The following is a 27,216-nucleotide window of genomic DNA, read 5'->3' as shown; positions in this document are numbered from 1 at the left end:
AGGGTCGCGGGAGATTTTCCCGCCGACCTCAAAATTTTGTGACACTGGACTCCCCATGTGGCGTGTTGAGTGATTCGGCTAAGCAACTAGCGAGTAGTAGTAGTAAACTCTGCATATTAGGTTTGCCCGAAGTCAAACTTCCTAAAGTTTGACCAAGTTTATAGAAAAATATAAACATTTACCATAACAAATATGTATGATGTGAAAGTACATTCAATAATGAATCTAATGGTATTTATTTGTTATTGTATATGTTAATATTTTTTGTTATAAGCTTTCTGAGAGTTTACAAAACTTGACTTTGACCAATGCTAATACACGGACTTAAATAAAAACGGAGGGAGTACACATTTGTTTCTTAGTTTGTAGTGAACTAATCATTTGTTGAAATTGTGAAATAAATATATTAGGCTATTGACTTCGAATGTAATGGTCTATACAATTCAATAGTTACAATCATTGTCGAATCCCAAGATGTATACAAGGTCTATAGTACTTCACAACATACTCAAACTCACATAATCTCAGTCAAATGAGAATCTAAATGCATTTCATAGTTATTACTTTGTAGGATGCAACAAGAACAACCATAACTCTACATCAACCATTATAGAAGCAACATTTTGACATATCCCAATGTGTGAATGAAACGTGCAGAGAGAGCTTTTGAAGATGGAGCAGATAGGGCGGGAAAGATTGTATGTATGTGGACGAGAGAGTAGGAGACAAACCTAACGAGACAGAGAGAGATATAGAGAGAGGAAGAAGTTAGGTATGTGAGAAAGATGCATACATGTAATATAGATGAGATGCGTGTGCATCTGGATTCTGTATACATGGAAGGAGAAGAGACAACATGTTTGATGAGAGAGCAGGAAAAACATGGACGAGAGGGGAAGGATCTCGTGGGTTGAGGTATTGACAATTTTGTGCGGGGGGAGAGAGGGATTGGTAATTTTGTGCAAGAGAGAGAGAGGGTGGGGGAGGAGTCAGTCAGCCGTCGTCACATCACCCTACTTCCAAATGACCCCGCATTCTCTAGCGCGGTGTGGTCGCCGTCTTTGATCTGCTCGTTGCCCTCTTTGAAGATTGAGGTGTTGTGCATGTTGGGGTGCAAAGAAGCACAAGCGAGAGTGGTCGCCGTATAACCTTGGATGGGAATGAATTGTGTGCTCGGGGGAGTGTGTGTGTGTGTTGTGCTGCGTGTGTCTCTGTGTGTGTGTGTGTGTCAGATATTGAGAGAAAACAAACCTAAGGAGAGAAATGGGTATTCACGAAGAGATTGTGCGGGCCTTGAGGTGGGCAGGGGCCGGGTGAGGGTGTCAAAATGTGCGCGTTGATACATGTGTTGCATGCGACCGTGCGAGGGACGGACGAATCGAGAGAGATGGTTGTTGTGTTACGGATGCTCCTCTCTCTGTCTCTCTCTCCCTCCCTCTCTCTCTCTCACACACACAAGTAAACTAGAAGACCGTTCTCTCATGTATACACAACGTATCGGCATCTGTCTATGTCTCACTCATGCACAATCATTTGCACATTCACACCTCTCTATGTCTGTATCACATGCACACCGTCTTCACATTGCCCTTCCGCCACAACACACATATGGACACATACACACGTTCTCTCTCAGTCACACACACAAAATCAGTATTAAAAAAACTAGGGCGCACCTAAAACGTCCAAATCCAAATAAACACAAACTGGAGCTAAATTCAAATATATGGAAATATTGCAGCGTCAAGAACTTTCATAGGAAAAAAAAGTTGAGTAATATTCGAGGATTGTTTTCACACACACAAAAAGGTTCGGTGGTTGTCCTTCGAGCGTGACACGGTGACGCACCGTTCGATCGACCGCGCGGCCGCGGTTCACACGCTTGCACAAGATTCCGTATTGTGGCCGTGGTACTAAGGCTGGTCACAATGGGCAAGAACATAAGCTAGTAACTAATAAAAGAGCTACCTAAGTCTAATGTTTACGTGTACTAGTACGGTTTTCTTTCAAGTTTGACCAACCTTATATATAAAACTAAAGTAAGCTCCCACACACGCACTCATCATTATGCCACCGCCGCCGTTGCGCATGCCGGCGCCCTCCTGCTCTGGCCAATAATTTCTCGCCCATCACCGCCGTGTCGCCGCCATCCCTGTGCCATGAAGCCGAAGGCTCGCCCGCTCACGTCGTCTCCAGTCCCTCCTCGCGATGCCGCCGCTCTGCCAAGCACGCGAGCAGCTGGTGGAGCCGCATCTATGCACGCAGCGTACGAAGAGGAGGACGAGCGCATGCTCCAGCATGCCGGCGAGGAGGAACTAGCGTGTCATTGTTGTCTCCGCCCGCGCGGAGGAGGCGCGCATGGTGGCTGTCGCGGCGGAAGCCGGTCGCGCGCGTCGAGCCCGCAAACCGGGTGCGGACACGGAATCTACCTTTGAGACCTTGAATGCCACGTGGATCCTGCAATTTGAAGGAGCAATTTGGGTCAGTCGACTCATGTGAGCCGTTTGATGCACATGGATGGCTAGAAGGGCTTCTTCCACCTCTTCTGCCGTCTTCTTCCTTCGCTCCGTCGAACTTCTTTCACAAATCGACTGACCCAAATTATACTACTAGTACGAACATATTAAGTACAGTAGGAACACGAAGATACGAGCAGTAGTACCAACTGCAAGAAGAACAGTAGTAAGACATAGTAGTAGTAGTACTGTACGTACTAAAGAGTTCAAATAACGAGAAAGAACATAAAGATAGTTCTGCTGGGGCCTCAGCACAACACACCCTTGAAAATAAACTAATAAGCAACTAGTCCGCTTGACACTGCAGTAGAACCAACATGAGCGACGGCACTGCCACCTACTTGGAGTCCGAGTCCACGTCCTCGTCCCTCTTCCTCTTCCTCTTCGCCGACGCTTCTTTGCTTGAACTGGACACTGGGCTATGCTTCTTCATCCAACCCTTATAGATATTTAAACAAAGGTAGGCATCCATTGCTGCGTACATGATGTGATCTTCATCTAATGTCTTCGACTCCCATGCATGATGAAACTCATGATGAGGTTTCTTCAGTTTAGCATACGAAGGATCAATCATGGTTGCTGCCAGGGTCAGCATTGAAGGTTGAGAGGAGGACACCAGGCTTCCCTTCTGGAGATCGAAGGGCTGGCCTACAACGATACCTATCCGACGCAGGACGTCAAAGTCATTCTTAAAGCCTACAATAACGAATTTCACTCTTTTGTCCTTGAGGAAGTTCTTAAAATCCTGGCACTCAACGTCGGCATGGCATATGTGGTAGACCAAGCAAACGTTATGTACGCAAACCTGGATCACGGCGGGCTTCTTCCTCTCTTCGTCCTTTAGATCCTTCTCTCATCCCAGGACTGTGGTGTACTCAACATCTAGTCCAGTGACCCACTCATCCGTTGAACTGTTGAACATGCGTAGGAAGCGAGCAAGCCATGCTTTCACCATCTCAGATCCACGTGTGTAGATGACGATGAACTGATCGCCGGTGATGGCTCTAACCTGGTACTCAGCGGCGACCATGGAGATTTGGGAGGCCATGGATTTTGGAGGAGGGTTAGGAGAAGTTGAACTGTTGTACCCCGCAAACAAAAAGCTAGGAGCGAACTAATGCGATAGGACGGGACGACTGGGAGCGAACTGTTGTAGGTAGAAGACGGGGACGAGTAGGGCGTGCCAACGGCGTGGGGTTGCTGGCTTGCCCGGTGGATAAACGTTGCAAGCCCCCAAAGAGTTCTCAAGAACTATGCGGGACCCACTAGATGTCATGTCTACTAGACCCATATCGTAGGCCTGACGGTATAGCTTGTGCCTGTTCGCACGCCATGCCGGCGCGTGGATGCAACTTCACTTAATTCCGTCAAACGTCGCGCCTCCCACGACCTTCGCCTCCCTCGCGCGGTCGCGCCCCTTGAGACTTCGACCGGCTATAAATGAGCAATTTTTTTGCCTTTTTTTAGACAAGCAATTTTTTTTGCCTATTTCGCATGCATGATACTCCCTCTGGTCCATTTTACTCCCGTCAACCATTTGCAAAGTGTTTGACCAAATTTATACTTTTTTTGAACACCACCTTATATTAATTAACTAGCCACACTAGTACACTCATTCGATACAATATTCACCACACAGGGCGGTACATTATTTACAAGAATACCATCTAATCTATTGTCAAAGCTATAGTTAGCGATTAAGTGTGCCACCTTATTGGACGAACGGCTAATCTTTGACAATTGAAGATTGTTGATCAACTTCGAGATGCTCAACGCTTTCATCTTCAGGTCACGCATAGCAGACCTGTCAACGCTTTGACAGGCATCAAGGAAATCCCACGACCAAATTTATACTAAAAATATCAATATCTACAATACTCCCAAAGCACTTAGGCGCGGTGCATTAACTTCTACCTCGTTTCTTGTTTCTTGACATATCAACCAATAGGAGATGTGGGTGTGCATGCTTTTAATGACTTGAGACTACCAAACATGACATGCAGTGGTTAGTTCATTGCATGCAATGCTATTAATTAGCAAATAAACATTAAGAGCTCTCGTTTCCCCCTCCTCCTTGGTCACAGTGCACAATCTAAGATGACTTGCTCACCTAGACAGAGGGAGTACTGATTATAATGAGTACTCCCTCCTTCCATCTATATAGGATAGGGCCTAATGCGTTTTTCAAGACCGCCTTTGACTATTGATAAAATTGATACTACATGACATGCATAATGTGAAAATTATATCATTGAAAGCTCCTTTCACATACGAATTTGATGATGTGCTTTGTGTAAGTTGCATGTCATATATTATTGCTCTAACATTTGGTCAAAGTTAGCCTCGAAAAACGCATTAGGCCCTATATAGATGGAAGGAGGGAGTATAAGAACTACGTTTTATAATGAGTGTAAAAATATTGATTTGACATTGTGAATGTTGACACATTGTGGAGTAGTTTTTGAAGTCTGCAAAAGTACTCAACTAGTGCTGTCGTTCTCCACAAAAAAATGTGTTTACCAATGCATGCATGAACACTAGTTACTCTAACCCCCCCTCTCTTCTTTAATTCTTTGCCACATCAGCATGTTTGCTATTCCCGTGTGCATGATACCAGCTAAGATACCACCATTATGGCCAGCCTTAATCATCTCATGCAATAATTTAGTGCACCTTGAAATATGAACATGTGTGGGGCGTGTTTGTTTTTAATGACTTGAGACTATACCTAGCCCGGCATGCAAGATGACTTATTATGCACCGTTCCCATACCTGCAGGAAGCCTCTTCGTCTCCAAATTTTTTCCTCTCCATGTGTGGAAACAATATGCCTGCCAAACTCTCCTTCTCCCTCTGGCGGTCCCACCACTCCACCCCGTGTGAAAAAAAATCTGCATGCATGACTCTCCTCCCCCCACGCTCGTCCAATCCGTTGTGACCAGCAATATTTCCACCCCTTCGCTCCCCCGTAATTTACTCCAACAAATATGCCCACGTAGTTGTTACTTAACTGCTGGTGCATTCGGTCACTAACATATGGGCCCAACAGGGGTCTGGCCCACATGTCAGTGACGCAACTGGACCGGCAGTTAAGTCAGTGCGGCTCAGTCCATATCTTACGTAGGTGTGCCATTGCTCGCTATAAATACTGCGCCTCCCACGACATCGCTATCTCCTCCCCCACACGTTCACGTTCATCGCTATCTCCTCTCCCTCCCTCTCACGTCGACCACCATGGCATCGCCCCTCCCAAGCCCTAGGAGCCCCTCGCTGCACCGCGCGAACGGTCACGCATCACCGTTCCGTTCCTCGCCGCCACTAGTCGAGGAGGACGCGTTGGTGTTCCGCTCCTCGCCGCTACGCGATGCATCGCCGTTCCGTTCCTCGCCGCCACTAGTCAAGGAGGACGCGTCAGTGTTCCACTCCTCGCCGCGACGTGTCGAGGTGGACGCGTTGGCGTTCCCAATCTCGCCAGCACGCGCGCCGGAGGAAGCTTCGGCTCCCCGCTACGAGGAGAACACCGCGCCGCCCGCCGAGCCCCCCCCCCCCAGCCTTGAGGAGCTTTGGAAAGAAATGGATGTCGCCTTGTGGGAGGCTTTGCCTCCAGCAGAGCGCGCCAAAATAGAGGCGGAGAAGAAGGCCGAGGAAGAGAAGCGCACCGCGGAACAAGCTGCCTCGGAGGCCTATGTCGCGTCTGAGAGAGTCAGGCAATTGGCTCTTTGGCAGAAGGCTCGTGCGAGGGCCGTGAGGGTGGCGGAGGATGCCCGTGCCGATGCCCTGAGTGCAGTCGGGCCCAAGCGCCTCATCTACGCTTGGCGGTACGTGGACCGGGTGCACGCTTCCAACGAGGAGGAGTACCTGTTGGCGCTGGATCACCACACCGGTGAGATCGCGCTCGCCCGCCGGCAAGCCACCAATCAGCACCTCGCGAGATGCGAGGCTGAGGAAGAGGCGTTGTGTCGGCGCGCTGGGAAATGGCCGCACACCAGGGCACTCGTGGCGCGCCGCAAGCGCTCCTGCGAGCGTCATGGCTTTTAGGAGGAGTATAATTTTTGTTTCGTAAGGCGATCTCATTAGTTTTGGGACGCAAATGATAAATCCCGAACGTTCAGAATTTTTTAGCGCCCTTAATTAAGTATGTAAAAGGGAAAGTTTGGAAACCTTGTGTATTTGTACGCATTTTGCAAGTACGTGCATATAGCACAAACTTTACTATATACTATCGCACTACACGTCTCTCTCGATATATGCTTGCAGACTGTGCTACTCCCTCCGTCCAGGTCAATAAGTCATCTTCGGTTGTGCACCGTGACCAAGGAGGGAATACTTATACACCTAGGCGGAGGGAGTACTACTATTACTTATGTACATGCAAATGCACGTTTAACATTACGATGCGGTTTTCGTAAAAGTAGAAAAACAGCACTAGTCAAGCTTGTGAAACGATTCAATGCAAACAAATGCAAAAATGCTCGTTTGATTGTTTACTTTTAGCTTCCTTCTCTATGGTTATTTCTCTGTCGTACTTTGTACGGAGTATCTCACTGATTGGAAAGGCATGCAAATTCCCAAACCGCTTCATACACCCTGTATCTCACTAGTTGCCGGTGTTGACATTGTCGCCCATGTCGAGGATGAGGTTGCCGAGGTCGGGGAAGAAGTCGTCGTTCGCGACGTCGTCGCTGCCAGCAGTCGCGCGAGTGCGCTCCCCAAAAAGCTGATCGCCCCTCTCCCATACAAGATCACGAGAGGTGGGGTTCCGGAGGCCTGCTGTCCCTTCCCCCGGTGCACACCGAAAGGAGGGATGGAGAAGACTTGCTTGGCGGTGCAATGATCTGGAATGGTGGTGAGAAACTATATAGTGCGGGCCGGGTAGGTCGTGGGAGTATAGCTCTGTCCTCGGCTTGGCTCAATCCCGCAACCCGCGGCGCGTCGTGACGAGGCGTGGCGTGGCGAGGCGTGCGAGGAGGAGGAGCGCGCGTGTAGGTCTCCTCTTCTCATGCTCATACAAGTGGTAGAAGAGCTCACCTTATAAAGGCCTACTAGCAAAATTCCAACATCGACCAGGCCGTCCATGAAACGGGAGTGGCTGTAGGGGACGTTGCACCAGTTGAATATATGAGCAAGTTACTACGAGATTTAATCTGAATAAGCACAAAATAAATCATGGCGCTATAACAGAGATGAAACTAATCATGTGGACTAGCATAGTAGTAGGATATAGAGTAGAAACATGAATTCTACCACAATTTCGAATAGGAAGGACAGAAACACATATGGTGCAACGGGAGCAGCACTGTTGGCGTTGAGGTTGTCGCCCATGTCCAAACACCATGTAGAAACGGTCTTTGAGCACGGTTCGTAGTCGTTCCATGCTCGGGCATTGAAGTTTGTAACTATTTTAGATTAGAATATACTACTGCTCCGGTGCTAGTAGTAGAGCAGAGTCCTACTCTACTACTCTACTCAAGAAAGTTAGGGCATAGCATTGTAGGGAGTACCAGTACTGTGATCACTCAAGCAAGTTGTCTGGCATCGACATGACCCTACGCTGCCGGTATGTGTCTCGTAAGTCAAGCGGCGTGCTGTAGTCATCATCACCTGTCCACTTCCCGCAGCACATATTCGCTTCTCCATCTTTGTCCGCACATAATCTCATCCAATCTTCCATCCCCGCTAAGGCGCCTCCCCCTCGTACGAAACCCAAGCACTAACAATGGCAGAACCGAGCAGCGTCCGCCGAAAGAGTGGCTGGAATTTGCTCCCCACAAAGGTAATCAAGCTCATTGTTTCACGTGTGGACAATCTCAGTACCATGCCGCTCGCCGCGTGCTCGTCGGGGCTGTACTGTTTACTCAAAGCCCCCAGGTCGGAGCTTTTTAAGCCAGCTCCTTGCTTGCTCATGCCGCCTGATCTTCAGAAACGGCGTGTCAGGCAGCATAACGATCGTAGGGTGGTGAGCATCAACACCCTTGACTATGATCCGATCCCCGTTAGCCTCAACTACATTAACGGTATGTACTGGGTCGGCATGAACACGTCTTGGATTGTGCTCGTCGACGGTCGCGGCAGCTGGATGCTCGTGGAGGTCTACACCTGGCGATTGATCCGCCTTCCTTCGATTAACACTGCACTACTTTGGCACCGCGGCCCAGAATACTCGGAATCTTACAGTAGCCAACATGATACCAAGTTTGATTTGCTCAAGGTTGTAATCTGCCAAGTGCCCACAAGATCTGCGAATTATAAAGACTTCAGGCTAATTGCGTTCTTCAACCGCGGTCTCGCCTATCTGACAGGTCACTGCAGTAAGTGGATAAATCTGCACGTCCATCGCAAGATCATACATCCTCCATGGTTCTCTGATGCCATTGAACACAAGGGCTTCATTTACGCTGTTGACTCCTTCTATGGCTGGACGTATTGCTGGCCTACTCCAGTCATCGCTACAAACGGCTGTTACAGCAGTATGTTACTTTCCTATGATATCATGATGGCTTGCTTATATTACTGTCAACATTTGCTGAAAAAATACTCATGCTCATAATATGTTGTTCTTAAGATTGACTAAACCAAGAGCCCTTTTTTATTTGACTCCAACTTGATATGATGTTGTAGGCCGCCTGGTGTCCCTACCCTTCCTAATCCCAGAACCTTTCAAAGAAAAGTGGCATGGCAGTTGCAGGTGGTTCCTGGCTCGATCAGACGACGGCGAAAGATTGATGATCGTTCGCACGTACTGAACGTGTTGTTTCGCAGAATACAATCACAATCACTGTAAGGTCTTTGAGCAGGATCCCAGCTTCTCTGGGCCTTCAGGAATTTTTGACTGGAGGCTGGTAAGTAGCCTTGGTACACACTCTCTGTTTGTCGGACTAAATTATCCGAATAACCAGGAGATAACCGACGACAAGGATCATGATGGCAGCGCGGTTTCGTTCATCAGACAAAACTGTGTGTACACAGCATACCATGCGTCTCTGCATGCACCATACCCTGATATGTGCCGCCACGCTCTGCAACCCAAAGTAGGAGAGAGGGTCACAAGTATCAGACTTCGACCTGCTGGCTGGAGTTTCCCCCGCCAGGCACCCATCTGGTTCAAGCCGTCAGCCAATCTCCACAGCTTAATAAATAGTAACGTCTAACTGAGCCAGTTAGTTAGATGCGTACACTTGGTGTAGTAGGATCTTTATTTAGTTTGATGCATACACTTGTTCTTTTTTGGTAGCCCTTTTGTAATGATGGCCGATGTTTGGTTTGGAAGAGAGAGCCGCGTCTTCACTCTTCTGGCCTGCTTACTGCTTCTGTTGCACCCCCAGCCCTGGTTGCTGTTGCTGCTGTTTTCAATGTACAATCAGTAGTATATTTCGTCTGTTGGTTGAATAAATGTGTTGTTAGAACGACAAACACAATATTTTGGAAGTCGTTGCACGGTTTGATCCTTTAGTGCCTCGTACCGTACGTAGCGCATACTATTTATCGTACGGAACACATTTTTTTTGAAACTCAGAACACAGTTTCCACTTGTTGATAACATGCAGCCCACTGATGAAGGCCCAATAGAGAAGCCCATAATTAACTGGAAGGGAGGCTCTCACATGAATCCGGCCCAGGTACATGCTCATGGTCCCCTAAACATAAATAAATAAAGCTAAATGCTCATGCACCAGTTCTTTGGGAAAATAGGTAGCCCAGTATTTCTTTTTGAAGAATACCCGAGCTAGGCCTATTTGTTTTCTCCGAATTACTGGGCTGCAAATCTTTCAAGACGAGGAGGGATGCATTCCGGCCTGGCTTAAGAGTATGGTCAATGTCTGTTAAAAGTAATATCAAAAGGGGTTGAAAATTCCAAAAAAATTATAGCAAATGGGATATAAGTTTCTTTTTTTGTTTTTGTTCTTCACTGATATCTTATACGTATTTCATTGGATTTAACATGACATAGTACTAATTTATTTTTAAATTTGTTTTAGTATGGCTATTAATTTTTGGATTAAGAATATTTCGTTCCCAGCAAAAATTTGCGAATTTTCAAAATTTCTCACATATTTACTTAATTTTTTGACCCTGGTACTGACCAGAAAATGGCCAGCAATTCAAAAAATGGAAAACGGGCTGCAATAAATTCCATATGAATTAGAAAATGAGTAAAAATTATAAAACTAATAGCAAATGGGCTGTACACGCCACAGATTTCGAGGCTGACTTGTTTACGCAAGGCTTTGTTAGTGAACACATGATTCTAGCAGCAGTTAGTGTTGGATGTCCATCCAACGGCTGACGTGCTTCTTCAATCTCTGATCTTCCTGCTCCATCTGCCTAAACTAGCGCCGGCGGGACTGCCTGCTCCCTCCTCTTGTGGCCCGCTGTGATGCCGCGCAGGCTTCCCCGGCCCACCCTACTCCCTCCGCTGGCCTGGCCGCACGTAATCAACTGCCTCCTTATTACGCGAAAAAAATGATTTCTCCCACTGACATCTGGGGCGCATCGGTTGGGAGGCTGACCTGCGGGCCGACTAAGTTGACGCGTACGCAGGGCTTGCCAACTTAGTCAACAAACAATTCTAGCAGCAGTAACCGTTGGATTTGAATCGAATGGTCCTGCTGCTTCTTCAATCGCTGCTCTTCTTGCACCAGCCGCCCAAACCAGCGCCGGGGAGACCACCTGCTCCTGCCTCTAGTGGTCGGCTGTGCTGCCGATGAGGCCTCATCGCCCCCTACTACTCCCACCGCTAGACAGGCCCTGCGGCAACGGCAGCCTCACACCGCAGCCGAACCAGTGAACCCTCATACTCCTCTCCGCGTGGGCATCCACTGTCGCGTCTCCCTCGGCTCCGCATCGTCCCCTTCCTAGGCCTCACCATCGTCCACTGCCTTGGTGCTCTCGGCGCGGCGTGGTCAACATGGTCAACGACATTCCATCGGAAGAGTACTGTACGTGGAGAGGCTGACAGCTGGGTCCACGGCCACAGCCCAGTTTTTTTGTGATTTGCCAAGTAAGTCGCTTTGTCAGGCCTGTTGGGCTGCAAATCTTTCAAGACGAGGAGAGATTTCATTCGGTCGGCCGAGAAAATGGCCCATCGGTAATGAGAAATGGGTTGTACATTTTTAAAACACATCAAACCGACAATTAGTTTCAAATATCTTTTTTTCATTTCGAGATTTGAAATTACATTAATTTTTATGCGTGGAGAATTTGTTGGATTTTATATTGATATACATTTATTTTTAAAATCAGTTTGAATGTGAGTCGAAATTTCGAGATTAAAAACAGTTCGGACCGCACCGAAATATGCAAAATTTCGTATAATTTTTTAACCGTGCCACAATATGGGCTGTAATGCTAACAAAAAGAATATGGGCTCCAAAAAAACCTTAATAATTAGCAAATGGGTTGTAAATTATTAGAAATAATGGCAGATGGGCTGTATGCTGTTTTCCACAGATTTGAGGCTTTCCTAAAAAAAGGTTGACGCACAAGCAGTGACTGTTGGATGGCCATCCAACGACCGTCATGCTTCTTCAATCTCTGCTCTTCCTGCTCCAGCCGCTCAAACAGGCACCGACGGGACTGCCTGCTCCCTCCTCCCCGCGGCCGGCTCTGCTGCCGTGCAGGCCTCACCGCCCCACCGTACTCCCATCGCTGGCCTAGCCATCCCTCTACTCACCCACACCTGCTATTATTCTCCGGCGACGGCAGACGAACCAATAAACCCTCGTACTGTCGTACTCCCCTCCGCGTGGGAAACAACTGCCGAGTCTTCCCTGCCTCTGTGTCGTTCCCTTCCTAGGCCCCGCCGTCGTCCACCGCCCTGGTGCTCTCAGCGCGGCCTGGTTAACGTGGTCAACGACCGACATGCATCTGAAGTGGACTTTACGTGGAGAGGCCGACAGGTGGGTCCACGGCCACACGCAAGGAAATGCCTCCTTATTACGCGCAAAATAATGATTCCTCCACCTGACATCAGGGACCCACCGAAAGGGCCTCTGTATTTCTTGAAAAAACATTACCACCGCTGACAGCTCGGACCCACCAGCTATATCTTCGCACGCAAGGAAGTGCCTCCTTATTACGCACAAAAAAATGAATACTCCCCCTGTTAGCTGGGACCCAGTATAGTGGCAGGCTGACTTGTGGGCCTACTAAGTTGACGGGGATGGAGGGCTTTGTCAACTTAGTCAATATGCACGATTCTAGCTCCAGTCACCGTACGATGTCCATCCAACGGCCGTAGTGCTTCTTCAACCTCTGGTCTTCTTGCTCCAGCCGCCCAAACCAGCGCCGGTCGTGCCTCATGCTCCTGCGTCCCATGGCCGGCTGCGATGCGGCGGAGGCCTCACCACCCCCTACTACTCCTACCGCTGGCCAGGCCATCCCTCTACTCACCCACATCCCCTGTTATTCTGCAGCGACGACGGCCTCACACCGCAGCGAACCAGTGAACCCTCGTACTCCTCTATGCGTGGGCATCCACTGCCGCGTCTTCCCCAGCTCCGCATCGTCCCCTTCCTAGGCCTCGCCGTCGTCCACCGCCCTGGTGCTCTCGGCATGGTGTGGCCAGCGTGGTCAAGGAACGGCTTCCATCGGACATGGACTGTACGTGGAGAGGCTGACAGCTGGGTCCACGGCCGCAGAAAGGAAGTGCCTCCTTATTACGTGCAAAATAATTATTCCTCCACCTGACAGCGGGACCCACCGGACGGGCCACCGTATTTCGCCCCCCTGACTGCTGGGACCCACGAGCTACATCTTCGCACGCAAGGAAGTGCCTGACAGTCGGGACCCACCTGGTCGAAGCGTACCTAGCGTTGTCATTCTGGTCGCGAACGTGTACGTACATATATACTGGTCGATGTAGAGGTGCGCACGTGTCGTAGTAGAGGCGGCCAGGGTGCAAGAAAGAAAATACGGCCACGTATGTGTACATACGGGCGGGGTCTCGAACGCCTACTTGCGCATACGTACGGCCAGGGCTCGTGTACATGGCTGGGTCGGAACGGAGAAACAGTGTCGTCGTCGTGTTCATGGGGAGGCAATGGAATGCGTCGTGTTCATGGGGAGGCAACAGAATGCGTCGTGTTCATCGGGAGGGCTTGGACGGAACAATCGATGGAAACGAGGCCTGGCGTACCGCAGAACGGAGGAAACAGCCTTGTGTTCGACCGGCCACGTTCGAAACGGGATCCTGTTCATCGGGAGGGGTGCGGCGTACTGCAAAACGGAGGAAACAGACCTCCTATGGTCGAAACAGGGGTCCTATTGATCGGGAGGGGTGTGGCATACCGCAAAACGGAGGAAACGGACTTGTGTTGGGTCGCTACGGTCGAAACGGGTCTCCTGTTCATCGGGAGGGGTGTGGCATACCGCAAAACGAGACTCCACGAGATACTGTTCATCTCCACCGTCGACCCCCTCTAGCCTCCACGAGCTACTGTTCATCCACCGTCGACCTCCTCCAGCCTCCACCTGCGATTGTTCATCCACGGGCTCATGTTCATCCAGCCTCCACCGCGTGCTACTCCACCGGCTACTGTTCAACCAGCCCTCTCCATGGGCTCCTGTTCAACCACCCCTCCACGGGCTACTGTTCATCCTGCCCTCCACCGTCTACTGTTCATCCTGCCCTCCACGGGGTGGTCCTGTTCATCCAGCCCTCCACGGGGTCCTGTTCATCCAGCCCCAACCGGCTCGATCAATCGGGGTCCTGTTCATCCAGAGGCAACACCACGGGGTCCTGTTCATCCACCCCCACCGGGAACTGTTCATCCAAACCCCCCCGCAACGCTCACTGTTCATCCAGAGGCAGCATCGATCGGCTTCAGTTAGCAGCAGTAGCGAAGGAATCGCTCGATCGGGTTCAGTTAACAGCCATCGATCGATCGCTCGGGTTCAGTAACGCGTAGCCTGCAGTGCAATCACTCGGGTTCAGTTAGAGCCCAACGCCTGGCTCGGGTTCAGTTAGAGCCAATGCCTCGCACACACGTGCGTACGTGTACGAGAGAAACGCGCATCGCTCGGCCCTCGACCTCCCACCGTAACCGGGAACTCCCCGAAATTTTCCTCCCCCTCGCTTCTACCATGGTTTTTTCCGTCATGGATGGCCCAAATAATGTCATGCAGTTGCATCTCCGGCCCGCCCAGGACGAAAAGCCCATTTTCTGTCATGATTTTTTGTCATAGAAGTAGGAGCCCACCACATCTATGATGATACAGGGGTTTGTCACAATTATCATCATAGAAGTGTCATATGTATGACAAAAAAAAATTTGTTCGGCCCAAAATGTCACGGATGTGTCTTTTTTTTTGTAGTGCTAGTGGTTTCTCTCAAGATAGCATATATTACGGTGGGTAACAAATTACTGCCGAGCAATTGATAGAAAAGCGCATAGTTATGATGATATCTAGGCATGATCATGAACATAGGCATCACGTCCGTGTCAAGTAGACCGAAACGATTCTGCATCTACTACTATTACTCCACACATCGACCGCTATCCAGCATGCATCTAGAGTATTAAGTTCATAAGAACAGAGTAACACATTAGGCAAGATGACATGATGTAGAGGGATAAACTCAAGCAATATGATATAAACCCCATCTTTTTATCCTCAATGGCAACAATACAATACGTGTCGGTTCCCTTTCCGTCACTGGGATCGAGCACCACAAGATTGAACCCAAAGCTAAGCACTTCTCCCATTGCAAGAAAGATCAATCTAGTAGGCCAAACTAAACCGATAATTCAAAGAGACTTGCAAAGATATCAAATCATGCATATAAGAATTCAGAGAAAAATCAAATATTGTTCATAGATAATCTTGATCATAAACCCACAATTCATCGGATCTCGGCAAACACACCGCAAAAAGTATTACATCGAATAGATCTCCAAGAACATCGAGGAGAACTCTGTATTGAGAACCAAAGAGAGAAGAAGAAGCCATCTAATTAATAACTATGGACCCGAAGGTCTATGGTAAACTACTCACACATCATCGGAGAGGCTATGGTGTTGATGTAGAAGCCCTCCGTGATCGAATCCCCCTCCGGCAGATCACCGGAAAAGGCTCCAAGATTGGATCTCACGGGTACAGAAGGTTGCGACGGTGGAAAAGTGGTTTCGTGGCTCCCTTGGATGTTTTCAGGGTATAAGAGTATATATATAGGCGAAAGGAGTAGGTCGGTGGAGCTGCGAGGGGCCCACGAGGGTGGGGGTGCGCCGCCCTACCTCATGGTCGACCCGCTGCTTCCTTGACGTCCACTCCAAGTCTCCTGGATCATGTTTGTTCCAAAAAAAGATCCTCATGAAGGTTTCATTCCGTTTGGATTCTGTTTGATATTCCTTTTCTGTGAAACACTCAAATAGGAAAAAAACAATTTGCACTGGGCCTTCGATTAATAGGTTAGTCCCAAAAATAATATAGAAGTGTATAATAAGGCCCATAAACATCAAACAGATAATGTAATAGCATGGAACAATAAAAAATTATAGATACGTTGGAGACGTATCAAGCATCCCCAAGCTTAATTCCTGATCGTCCTCGAGTAGGTAAATGATAAAAACAGAATTTTTGATGTGGAATGCTACCTAACATAATTTTCAATGTATTCTTTTTATTGCGGCATGAATGTGTGACGCCCCCGATTCAACCGTACACTAATCATACACGCAAACGTGTACGATCAAGATCAGGGACTCACGGGAAGATATCACAACACAACTCTACAAATAAAATAAGTCATACAAGCATCATATTACAAGCCAGGAGCCTCGAGGGCTCGAATACAAGAGCTCGATCGTAGACGAGTCAGCGGAAGCAACAATATCTGAGTACAGACATAAGTTAAACAAGTTGCCATAAGATGGCTAGCACAAACTGGGATACAGATCGAAAGAGGCGTAGGCCTCCTGCCTGGGATCCTCCTAACTACTCCTGGTCGTCGTCAGCGGGCAGCACGTAGTAGTAGGCACCTCCGATGTAGTAGGAGTCGTCGTCGATGGTGGCGTCTGGCTCCTGGGCTCCAACATCTGGTTGCGACAACCAGGTAGAAGGGATAGAGGGAAAAGAAGGAGAAAGCAACCGTGAGTACTCATCTAAAGTACTCGCAAGCAAGGAGCTACACTACATATGTATGCATTGGTATCAACTGGAATAAGGCTATTATATGTGGACTGAACTACAGAAAGTCGGGATAAGGGGGGGATAGCTAGTCCTTTCGGAGACTACGCTCCTGGCAGCCTCCGTCTTGCAGCATGTAGAAGAGAGTAGACTGAAGACCTCCAAGTAGCATCGTATAGCATAATCCTAACCGATGATCCTCCCCTCATCGCCCTGTGAGAGAGCGACCACCGGTTGTATCTGGCACTTGGAAGGGTGTGTTTTATTAAGTATCCGGTTCTAGTTGTCATAAGGTCAAGGTACAACTCCAAGTCGTCCTGTTACCGAAGATCACGGCTATTCGAATAGATTAACTTCCCTGCAGGGGTGCACCACATAACCCAACATGCTCGATCCCATTTGGCCGGACACACTTTCCTGGGTCATGCCCGGCCTCGGAAGATCAACACGTCGCAGCCCTATCTAGGCACAACAGAGAGGTCAGCACGCCGGTCTAAATCCTATGGCACAGGGGTCTGGGCCCATCGCCCATTGCACACCTGCACGTTGCGTACGCGGCCAGTGAGCAGACCTAGCCTCCCTTATACAAGAGCAGGCGTTCCAGTCCAACCCGGCGCGCGCCGCTCAGTCGCTGACGTCACGAAGGCTTCGGCTGATACCACGACGTCGAGTGCCCATAACTGTCCCCGTGTAGATGGTTAGTGCGTATAGGCCAGTAGCCAGACTCAGATCAAATACCAAGATCTCGTTAAGCGTGTTATTTTGATATAACCATGGACGCCGACCAGGGCCAGGCCCACCTCTCTCCTAGGTGGTCTCAACCTGCCCTGTCGCTCCGCCACAAAGTAACAGTCGGGGGCCGTCGGGAACCCAGGCCCACCACTACCTGGATGGAGCCACCTGCCCCTTCAGCCCCCCCCCCCATCTCCAAACAGTATCACCGGTAATGTAACAGTGTAAAGTATGTAGTATATGCCCGTGATCACCTCCCGAAGTGATCACGGCCTAGTAGTATAGCATTGCACACGGACAAGAATGTAGGGCCATTGATGATAAACTAGCATCCTATACTAAGCATTTAGGATTGCAGGTAAAGGTAACAACAGTAGTAGCAAGGACAGGCTATGCATCAGGATAGGATAAGGAAAGCAGTAACATGCTACACTACTCTAATGCAAGCAGTAGAAAGAAGAATAGGCGATATCTGGTGATCAAAGGGGGGGGGCTTGCCTGGTTGCTCTGGCAAGAGAGAGGGGTCGTCAACTCCGTAGTCGTACTAGGTAGCAGCGGTGTCGGTCTCGGTGTCTAGCGAGAGAAGATGGGGAAGAAACAATGAATATAATGCAAACAAATGCATGATGATGAATGACATGACAAAGCGTGATGTTAGGCGTGCCCTAACGCGGTATGAGGTGATACCGGTGAAGGGGGGAAACATCCGGGAAAATATCCCCGGTGTTTCGCGTTTTTGGACAGAGGAGCCAGAGGGGGAAAGTTGCGTGTTCGCTATGTTAGGGATGCGTGGCGGACGAACGGGCTGCGTATCCGGATTCGTCTCGTCGTTCTAGTTTTTCCATCCGAGCTACGGTTTATTTTATTTGATTTTTCAAAGTTTTAAATAATTTTCTAAATTGTTTTAATTCAAAAACTAAATGTTAAATTGCTATGGGTACACAGAAGTGTACCCACATAAGGGCTTGTGTGGCTGACCAGTAGGCCCGGTTGACTTGGTCAACTGCCCAGTCAGCAGAGGCTAACTGGTGGGACCAGTCAAAGTCAACCGTCTAGCCAGCATCGACCGTTGACTGGTCAAATTGACCAGTGGGTCCCTACTGTCATTGACTGTCCTGTTAATTAATATTAGTTAAACAAGTTAATTAGTTAATTAGGTTAATTAATCAAAATTAATTAAGTTAATTAATTCTTTAATTATTATTATTAGTTATTTTCAATCTTAAAAAAACGTTCCAGGGGCTGGGCCCCATTGTCCAGTGGCCCAAGGCCTTAACGGGCAGAGGGGAAGCGGGCGCATCCCCGTTAGCACGCGGTCGCTGGCGGGCACGACGCCCGAACGGGCAGAAACGGGGCGCCGGCGAGTGGCCTGCCGGAGCGCGGCCACGACGAGCCAGCCACGGAAGGCGCCGGCGAAGGGCGGCGGGTCGGCGATGCTGGGCATCGGCAAGGCCACGAAGTGCAGCGGGCGTGCGTGTGGAGAGGCGTGCATGGGCGCGTGTGCAGTGAGGCGGCCGCAGCGAGCAAAGGCGCAGGTAGTCGCGGGCCAGCGCGGGGAGTGGCAGTGGCGGCGAAGCGGGCGGCAGGGCGGAGCGGTGCCTCGCGGTGAGCAGGCGGAAACGGAGGTGCGGGGTCAGCGGGGAGGCCAACGCGGTGGCGCGAGGAGCGGCGCGGTGGGGCGCGAGGAGCGGCCCGATGGGGCGCGCGACCCAGGCGCGACGTAGGGAAGGAGGCCGCGGCCCCGGGGTGACAGTGGGGCGCTGGGCGTGCGAGCGCGCGCGCATCGATGGGGGCAGGCGTGGCCAGGAGCTGGGGCGCGGCGCGCGGGACAAAAGGAGGAGAGGAGGACGTGAAGGCTCACATTGGCCGCAGGGTTCGGGGCAACGGGGGGGCGAGGAGGATGTTGGGGACGGCGGCGACGGGGAGGAGACGAGGTCGAGGCGGCGGCGTGCGTCGGCGGCGTTGGCGACGGGGAGGAGGGGCGAGGAGTCCAGGGCGGCGACGGGGAGATTGCCGGCGTCGGGGGTCGAGCTGTGGGTGATCGATCCCGATCCAAATGGGGATCGAGTGGGGGGAGGAGTGGGGGTTCGGTTGGGTTAGGGTTTGCCCAGTGTGGGGATATGGAGGAGGGGAGTGGGGCGCCGGTGGGCCGGCCTGGCTAGCCCAATGGCCAGCTGGGCCGAGGCCCAGCGAGGGGGGGGCTTTTATTTTCTTTTGTTGTTGTTGTTTTATTATTATATTTACCATTCTTATTTTCATTTATTCTTTCATGTTTTATTTTAGTTGCATAGTATTTTAGTAAATTATATACTTAGTATCTAAATTAGTATTTCAACTTAGTCCACAGTAACAAAAAGTCTAGACCCCAAACAACTTAGTTTGACATTTTATTAATTATAAAAGGTATTTAAATAATCGTTTTTGCTACTGTTTTAATCACCTCATAGTATTTAAACATTTTATAAAGGTGTGGTTTCTCCACCACAATTACCTATGTAATATTTGGTTCACTCCGAACATTTAGATTTAATATTAAAAAAAATATTGTTTGCCTGATTTTGAATTTGAATTTGAATCGGTTTCGAACTAACTCGAGATCAGCAACTTTAATCGAGGTGACGTGGCATCATTAGCAGAGGATCACTGTAGCTTAATTACCCGGGCGTCACAATTCTCCTCCACTACAAGAAATCTCGTCCTGAGATTTAAGAGGGGAAGTGCAGGGAAGGGATTAGGTTACGAAATTCTAACGGGTCTTGTTGGTCTTGGTTACTCTTCTCGAGGAGGTCGATCCATTAAGTTGATCTTCTCCAGGTCATCATGATGAAGTCGGCATTCTTTCTTCGGGAGCTCCATCGTACTTACGAATAGGTAAGGGGCAGCTTGGATACGACAGAATGCTTATGAGGGAAACAATCTGGGGATAACCCATGAATGAACATAAGATTATCTCTCGAGTTGAACATATAAAATACATCAAGAGTAAGGTACGAAGGTACCATGAGAAGTTTCAAACAGATAGGCAATCGTTCGATGTCTGAGACAACACGCGAAAGGGGTCCAGAGCAACGCGATTGAGTATTGCGTCTGTTACCAGAATAGATCACTAGGACGGTGGTCCGTGAATTACATACAAGGCCACGCATGAGGAATAACTTTAGGAACAGGGGGTGTACAGGAGAGTCAGGTTTCAATCCTGTGGAACTGTGGGTTATGGGCCCACCATGTGGGTTAAAGTAGGAAGGGCAGTGACGTCTTGCAAGATCATGTAAGCAAGGCATGTCAGAGGATAGCCTGTCAGCTATGTCGGCAACAACATCGATACCAAGGGCGAGGGACGAAGAGAACCATTTTCCTGCTCGTTGAACGAGGCGAGCCAATAGGCAAGGTTCTCGTCCATCGGTGGCTACCGAAATGTCATCAACAATAGTAACAGGGTCTTGCTGACAGAATTGTACACCGAGGTGTTTACATAAGCAGGAGAATATTACCGCTTAGATCATATAGATCACAAGACGCGTTAAACCAACCAATGGAAAGGAAAATATGATTATCGGATTAAACAGAACAATGGAAAGGAAAATGGGTTTAAACACACATTTCAAAGGTATATTGTAACGCCCCGAGACCGATGTGCCAGGTGTCGTCCAGTTATTCGATGTTGTTGCCTTGTCATTGCTTGCGTGTCATGCTTTGCATATCATGTCATCATGTGCATTTCATTTGCATACGTGTTCGTCTCATGTATCCGAGCATTTTCCCCGTTGTCTGTTTTGCATTCTGGCGCTCCGTTCTCCTCCGGTGGTCATTTCTACCCTCTTCTCGTGTGTGGGGATTAAACATTTCCGGATTGGACCGAGACTTGCCAAGCGGCCTTGGTTTACTACCGGTAGACCGCCTGTCAAGTTTCGTACCATTTGGACTTCGTTTGATACTCTAACGGTTAACCGAGGGACCGAAAAGGCCTCGTGTGTGTTGCAGCCAAACACCCCTCCAATTTGGCCCAAAACCCACCAAAACCTTCTCCATCATCTAGAGCATTCGATCACGATCGCGTCGCCGAAAACCGCACCTCATTTGGACTCTCCTAGCTCCCTCTACCTATAAATATGTGCACTCCGTTCATTTTCGCGGACAAAACCCTAGCCTCTTCTCCACCGCGCCGCCGGACACGTCCGGGCGGAGCCGGACATGTCCACTGCCGCACTGCCACGTCGCCCGACCAATAGGAGGGCGCCACGTCATCACCGCCACCTCCCTCCTCCACTCGTGCGCCGCCATGTGGCGCTGCCTCCCTCCTCCACCGCGCGGCCCAGGGAAGCCCATCGCGGGCCCGCCCGGGTCCGGATTCCGCCGCCGCCCCGCGTCCGTACGCCGCCGCGCGCCCGAGGCGCCCTGCCGCCGCTGCCAGGTGTTCCTCCGCGCCGCCCTCGCCGGCGTGGCCCGCCGCCACCGCACCCCGCCGGCCCTGCCCCGACGGATCCACGCCGCCGCTCCGGTTCATCGCCGGCGCCGCCATACTCGTCGCCGGGCCGGTCGCCTTCCGCCGCCGCCCACGGGCCTCCTCGCCGGCGTCGTCCAACGGCGCCACCCCATGCCGTGCTCGCCGGAGTTCCACCGCCCTCCACCGTCATTCGTCGCCGGAGATCCGCTCCGGCCGGATCCAGGGGAGTGGGATGAGATCCACCACTCCCCTGAACCAAACGGCGTTCCCCGTCCCGGATCCGCGCCGTCCCGCACCACATCATCCCATGTTGACTTTTCCCGCGGGGTAAAATTCCACTAAGTCCTCGAGATTTCCATGTTTCATATGCCCATATTCATCATGTCGTAAATCCTCATTCGTAGCTCCATTTTGGGCATATAGCATATCAAAATGTTCGCCTCAGAGAGCACATCATTTCATTCCATTGCATCATTTTCATTTGAGTTCATCTTGGTGCCCGGAATGCTATTGTAAGAGTGATACTTTAGATAATTGTCAGATCTGCTGCTCCATTTAGATATTTGTCATTTTTGCCATGATTATTGTGTGCATGTTATGCCCATGAGCTCTACATATGTTTTGTTAAGGGTTTTGCCATCTTTACAGGGGTGCAACCCATGTATTTTTGTGATGTGTGTGGTGACTAGCACAAGCTTGCAAAGTGGTGCCTTCGTTAATGCTGATTTCAGGGACTTAGCATTTCCACCAAGTCCTTGATCTGTTTATTTCAATATGCCATATGTCCATGTTGTTTCCTAGTGATCTGTGCCTCTTTTGAGGATGATCAGTAAGGATGTTTTGTTAATCTTGTAGTGCTCTATCCATCCATGTCTTTTTTTGCAATTATGGAGCACCTTAGCTTGAGTCAATCGAGCTCTACTTTTGCTATTTCGTGAATCTGGGCAGATTGTCTACTTGTTAGCGATTTTGCCGATGATGTTGTAGTTGATCCGTGCCTGCTATCCTATTGTTCTTACCATGTCTAGCTTGTATTTTGTGTATTCTTGATGGTTGTATGCTTAGATTGTCATGACTTGCTCTGTAGTGAGTGCATCGAGCTCGTAAACATGCCTACTTGATATCTGTTTTCAGCATGCTCCAGTTTTCACTAAGTCTGTGATCTAACTATGTTTTTGCCATGTTCACATGCTTGAAATTGTATTTTCTGATCCCTTTTGGCTCAAGGTCACTAAGGGATTTTTATTAAGCTCTTTGAGTAGCTCCATGCCATGCTTTACTTTGCCATGTTCAGGTCCTGTAGCATATAGTTTTCATGCTCCAGAGTGTGCTACCTGATCTGAAATTCCAGGCTTGTGTTAATTTCACTAAGTCTGAAATCTGTTTACCATATGCATTTTTGCCATGCTTGTTTGAACATGTTAATGTATGAATTGGCCGTAGCTCAGTGCTAGACTTTTGTTAAGCATCATGAATGGATCCCTGCCATGTATTTTGTTGCCATGTTTGGGTGCTTTAGCATGTTCATCTCATTGAATTTAGATGGCTACTTGCTGTAAATCGCAAACCGGTGCCATATTTGAATTGCTTGCCATTTCCAAATCGTAACTCCGATTCCGGTGATCTTTATATCGTTTTCAAGCGATTTCATCTCATCTTTCCAGTGGAACACTTGGTTTTCCAAGTTGAGGCCAGGTTCATTCGTTCCTTAACAAATCATGCATATGCATCGCATACCGCATCCCGCATATCATACCATGTTCATGTGTTGGTTGTTTACTGTGTTGTGTGCTTCTTTTCCGGTGTTTGCTTCTTCCGGTTGGTTCCGATAACGTCGCGTTGTGAGGACCCGTTCGTCTATGTTCCGTTTGTCTTCTTCATGGACTCGTTCTTCTTCCTTGCAGGATTTCAGGCAAGATGACCGTACCCTCGAAATCACTTCTATCTTTGCTTGCTAGTTGCTCGCTCTTTTGCTATGCCTATGCTGCGATACCGACCACTTGCTTATCATGCCTCCCATATTGTTAAACCAAGCCTCTAACCCACCTTGTCCTAGCAAACCGTTGTTTGGCTATGTTACCGCTTTGCTCAGCCCCTCTTATAGCGTTGTTAGTTGCAGGTGAAGATTGAAGCTTGTTCCATGTTGGAACATGGATATTTTGTTCGGATATCACAATATATCTTATTTAATTAATGCATCTATATACTTGGTAAAGGGTGGAAGGCTCGGCCTTATGCCTGGTGTTTTGTTCCACTCTTGCCGCCCTAGTTTCCGTCATATCGATGTTATGTTCCCGGATTTTGCGTTCCTTACGCGGTTGGGTTATAATGGGAACCCCTTGACAGTTCGCTTTGAATAAAACTCCTCCAGCAAGGCCCAACATTGGTTTTACCATTTGCCACCTAGCCTTTTTTCCCTTGGGTTAGGCCAGCCCAAGGGTCATCTTTATTTTAACCCCCGGGCCAGTGCTTGTCTAAGTGTTGGTCCAAACTAGAGCCCCTTGCAGCGCCACCTCGGGGAAACTCGAGGGCTGGTTTTAGTTGTACGGATTGCTTATCCGATGTTGCCCTGAGAACGAGATATGTGCAGCTCCCATCAGGATGTCGGCGCATCGGGCGGTCTTGCTGGACTTGTTTTACCATTGTCGAGGATGTCTTGTAGAACCGGGATACCGAGTCTGATCGGAATGTCTCGGGAGGAGGTCTATTCCTTCGTTGACCGTGAGAGCTTGTCATGGGCTAAGTTGGGACACCCCTGCAGGGTTTTGAACTTTCGAAAGCCGTGCCCGCGGTTATGGGCAGATGGGAATTTGTTAACGTCCGGTTGTAGAAAACCTGAAGTTGTCCTTAATTAAAATACATCAACTGCGTGTGTAACCGTGATGGTCTCTTTTCGGCGGAGTCCGGGAAGTGAACATGGTGTTGGATTTATGCTTGACGTAGGTTATTATAGGATCACTTCTTGATCATACTTTTACCGACCGTGCTTTGCCTTCTCTTCTCACTCTCATTTGCGTATGTTAGCCACCATATATGCTAGTCGCTTGCTGCAGCTCCACCTCTTACCTTTACCTTACCCATAAGCTTAAATAGTCTTGATCGCGAGGGTGCGAGATTGCTGAGTCCCGTGACTCACAGATACTTCCAAAACCAGCTTGCAGGTGCCGATAAGTCCGTGCAGATGACGCAACCAAGCTCAGGAGGAGCTCGTTGAAGATCTTGTCCTTTGTGTTGTTTAGTTCTAGTTGATCAGTAGTGGAGCCCGGTTGGGGTCGATCGGGGACCTTTGTCGCATTTGGGGTTCTTCTTTTATTTTGGTTCCGTAGTCGGACCTTGATTGTATCTGGATGATGTAATGCTTTATTCATGTAATTGTGTGAAGTGGCGATTGTAAGCCAACTATGTATCTCTTTTCCCTTATTGTATTACATGGGTTGTGTGAAGATTACCTCACTTGCGACATTGCTTTCAATGCGGTTATGCCTCTAAGTCGTGCTTCGACACGTGGGAGATATAGCCGCATCTAGGGCGTTACATATATCCTTCCCAAGGACAAGTAGAGCATGATATCTATGACAGGATATAATTTAGAAAACTCTTTAGGTACGGGAGAGAATTTTCATGACATTACCCATACAACGGTGTTTGGATAATTGAGAAATTAACATTTAGCATTAGGCTTCAAATGTTCTTGTTGAAAATCAGAGTACCACAGACATGCTTCGAGATAGCATTGCATGGTCTTCAATCAAGGGCAGACTCTGGATACATGAAGGGATTCATCATTAAGCCAAGGAGAGGATGAGGAGGTGCTGATGGACTCAGCGATAATACAACGAGGTATCCAAAAAGATGGATTTCCAAAGTTATGTGAACAAGGAGATAACATTTGTCGGATCAAATGATATAATGATGTATGCTCAAGGAAAAAACATACACAATTAAACATTAGTGGAAAAGGGTGCCCAAAGTAGGACCTTAGGTAGCATGATCAAATGTTCGAATGGTGATTCAGTGATCAATAGTCTAAGAATGAATGTTCGACCATTAACTTCAAAGCAATAGGGTTGCTAGAAGGGCAGAATCCAAACAGCACCGTTCACCTGTTGGTATCCCGGTTAGATCCAACACGGGGACCAAGAAAGAATGGTGATGGTGATAAGTATTACCTGTATCAAGAATTCTTAGGAGGTGGTGAAATTCTCACGACATTCTTGACATAAAAGATGGTAATACTCCAAGGTATCGAAGAATAATTGCTGGATAGCACGGGTCTCCAGGTATAACACAAAACACGAACAAGTTTGTGTTGGAGGGAAAGCAATAATGTTGTCGGTGATAACACAAATCATCGAGGGACAAGGATGGTTACATGTCATCATCCATTTGGTTGATATTCTAGAAGGAATCAAAATGTTGTTTGATGGCCACGACAAATTTAGTCGAGAGGCTCCACAAAGATGTAATCGATCGGCGATGACATCAAGTGAAAGGAATGATGAAGCGAATGGTTATTGGAACCATGGGTATGACACAAACTTGAAATCAAGTTTGCTGTTCAGGGAGAAATGATATGATGAGGAAAATCGACGTAAGCTTAGCTCATCGTCGAGAATTGTGCTCCGTGAAGAAGGACCAGGTAGCACAGTTAAAATTTGGCACAATGATGATATAGCCGATCAGGCTAGGAATGACTTAAATGATTATTAACTCGTAAGCAACAACATTTACTTAAGAGTTATTGAATCAGAGTGCGGACGGACTCGATTCACTATTCGGTGTTCTCGGTTGACGACAACCCAGAACCTAGGAACAATTGGATCCGACGAGTGATAATATTTTATGAAGAACCCATAAGAAGTTATGATGTCCCATGATATTCCCGAGATACCAGGGTGTAATACTCGACGGTAGATCAAAGTAAAGGTTGGACTGGTGTATTGGTCCACACAAGACAAGTGCTTAAACTTGCCCGAGAAATGGGGTCAAAGAAGAACATATGGTCGGAACCATGATTGCAAGGATCAATTCACAGATACCAAATGATATTATATCAAGGAGGATAGTTATTATTACAAGAAGCTTCCATGATAGGATATACATCGTGTCCATGGGCATGAACACAAGTTCAAGGTCGACTCCCACTTCTTCAATGCATAACCTTTCATTCACTGCTCTAGATAAAACTGATTTCAGTGTCAAAACCTACCTGGTGAATTACCAGAGGAGTATGACCCGTGAAAACTTTTGGGTTCACACAGATTAAGAAAGGCATAGGTTCAACCCGTCAGGGTATCGTGGAAACATATACCACAAGCTTCAATCTAAATATCACCAGCTCAAAAACAGAGCATGGTTGAGAAAACAGAGGATACAATTTACCAAAAGCATTATGTATCAA

Source organism: Triticum urartu, chromosome 2 (assembly GCF_003073215.2).
Source record: "Triticum urartu cultivar G1812 chromosome 2, Tu2.1, whole genome shotgun sequence".
NCBI classification, from domain to species: Eukaryota; Viridiplantae; Streptophyta; class Magnoliopsida; order Poales; family Poaceae; genus Triticum; species Triticum urartu.
This window is presented reverse-complemented; position numbering follows the sequence as displayed.